Raw genomic sequence first — 2971 nt, 5'->3', positions numbered from 1 at the left:
TCTCTATAAACAAAGGTTAACACACTGTCCCCTCTTTTGCAGGTTACTCCGAAAGTGTGGTGAATTTTACCAACCCAGACATTTCCAGCTACCTGTATGTATCTTCTGTTTCCCATCTCATTTCTCCTGAAGCCTCTCTAACAAACTTCATGGGTGATTTCTGGGGTCAGGGTGATATCTTTCTATTTGTATTTCATAGCTCTCAGTAGAATTGTTTTCCATAGACTCATCTGGTTACTCCTGAACTCAGGAGGTTTACAGAGAGTCAGCTGTAGAAAAGACTGAAAATGAGAATTTTTTTTTTGCTATGGATAGTAGTCACAGACATGCTCCTCTCTCCAACCTGCTGCCTGAAACATCCCTCTCCATTTCATAGAAAATGATCTTGGATGTGGGTTAGCTTGAAGGGTCATTGAGCAAGTTGCTGGCTACATCAATGGCAGACTTGCTCTTCCAGGATTGCTGTGGCCATAAATAAAGTTACTTTAATTTCTCACAGGTCCACTCTTGGATTCAAGGAAAATAAGAAAAAAATAAAGACAAGAGGTGAGCTCACTCTGTTGGCCAGGCATGTAAGTCCACATCTAAGACAATCTGCTGATGAAGAGTCAGAGTTCCCAGAAGTTCAAGGATGTCTCAGGGCCTCTGAAAATCAGCTCCAACAGGGCCCAGTAACACCTGGAGTGGTGAGGAAAGGAACCCTGACACTTTTTGTGCCTGCACCAAAGTCCCTGACAGAACTGGCAAAGCACTGAATTTATTTGCTTTAGATTGAGCTGATTAGAGCAACAGCAGGAAAGGTGAGTGTCTTTAATTAAGTGAACATTAATTTATGACTTACGTTGGATGCCTCACAGTAAAAAATAAACTGTTTATTAATAATGGTTTTAAATCTCAGTTCCTGTTTTAAGCAAAATAAATTTAAGTAAGCAGTCCCAGCTGAACTTCTGGTAGGACGGAGTTTACTGTGAAAATTAAGTTGAAAAAGAAAAAAGCTACTCAGAATTTACTGGTGTTCATTCACCATCTTTAAGTTTTGTGAAAAATGTAGTGCAATGTAGCACTTACACATTTCACAAAAGTCTCCAAAAGCCACTGGCAACAGGTGCAATTCTCCCTTGGATGAGAATTTGGAATCTCAGAACCTCTCATTTTTTATTCTCTTAGTACTGTAAATGTATTTTGTACACACACATATGCATACACACACTATGTATATTTATACATATGCACGTCCATAGATAAATTGTTCCTGATGCAAAGCAGTTTGAGAGTTTCCCTCCATAAATAAAGTGTTCAAGCTGGCAAGCTCTCCAGAATGCAGCATGTGAGATGGAAAAGACAGCAGCTAAACACTGGTTTTGGTTTTGGGAAAGGATTAGTTTTCTGTATACATCAAATTCCTTCTGCAACCATGGGTAGATGAGTTAGTACCAGACACTCAGAGGGATTTAGGTTAGCAAAGATGTAAATAGAAAACTTATAGGAATTTCTTTCATACCTGATGCTCAGGGGAGCTGGATATCTCAGGGGAATTTTGAGAATTGGTCTGTGTGCCTCTTTCTCACCTAATTTGCTTCAACAGATAAAGTTTTCTGTGCCTTGGCTCTTCCTATGACGAAAATGTCAAAACAAGTGATTTCCTTCCTCACCAGGAAGGATCAGGAGAGTGAGGCACTCCAGCAAACAAGTCATTGAAAAAGGAGATAGATGAAGGAATATGAAAGGTTTAATGTATTGCTGCTCACCTTTATCAGACATGAATGACCTATGAAATATTTATCATCAGAACCACTGTCCTCCCATGGGCAGTGCTACCCAGAGCTTAGACAGCATCATTGTTCTTCTTGTCCACTGAGCAGGAGATGCTGCTACAGATTTGGAGGAGAGGGAATCTTCACACAAGAAAGCAGGGCTCAACTCCAACACCTTTCCTCAGCAGTGACAGGGTGTGCAGTTGGTCATGAGGGTCTACTAAACACACAGAGCTGAAAATCAGCCCCCACCACAGAAGAGACCTGAGATCTGTCAGGAACTCACTGTTCTGTCTGCATTCATCACAGGACCACGATGGTCCAAACGTAAATGGCCCAGGCAGAGTTCTGGGATTGTGGAGTCATTGCACCACATTATATACATTTGGCACATTTATATTTTTATTTTCTACATATTGTGGTCCCACACAGAGATGTTCTCATGTTCTCTAATGCAATAAAGCTTTCTGTGCTCCCTGCCCTCAGGTTCAGTTTCCCATCCATGTGCAATAATTATTACTAAAGTAAGTACTGGAAATGCACCTCTCAGCACACTTGCACAATATTTAATGGAAAAAACAACCTTTGAGTTTCTAAAACAAAAGCCCAAAGGTTGACACGCATCTCTGACAGTGAAATTAGGAAGGAGTTTCACAAGAAGCCAATCTGTGAACAACAGAAGCTGCAAAGCCTTGTTGCCTTTGGCTCCCTGGTTCAGGGCTGGGCTAGTTTCTGGGTAGTAACACACAAACCCCAAGTCAGAACATTTCCTATAGCAGGAATACTTTTCCTATGAGTAGTCTGAGGGATTTGGAGATTTACTTCAGATTACAGGTCAACTTTTGTTCCTGATTGAGCAGCACGGATTTAATCTCTCCTCAGTGGCTTATCTTGCTATTGCTGACATACCTAGCTGTCTGTCAAATTTGGATAGAACTTAACATATTCAGGTGTAGAGACTTACAGTGTGATGTTGGAAATCTCTTTAGGAAGCCAGGCTTCCAAATCCCCCAACAAAACTAAGTTATTTTAGTTTGACTTGTCTGCTTCAGCTGTGTTAACTCATGGGAAGTTACTGAAGCAAGTTCACGAACCGTCACTGATGCACAGCATGGGAACCCTGCTGATGGTAATTGCAGGGAGGATTGGTTGGAGCATTCAGTGACAGCCATTTATTGGACTAATAAACACAGAGCTTAGTGTTCCTATAGGAAACA

This window comes from Geospiza fortis, unplaced genomic scaffold (genome assembly GCF_000277835.1).
Source record: "Geospiza fortis unplaced genomic scaffold, GeoFor_1.0 scaffold70, whole genome shotgun sequence".
Lineage (NCBI taxonomy): Eukaryota > Metazoa > Chordata > Aves > Passeriformes > Thraupidae > Geospiza > Geospiza fortis.
The sequence above is the reverse complement of the archived record's forward strand: the minus strand, read 5'-3'. Positions refer to the sequence as shown.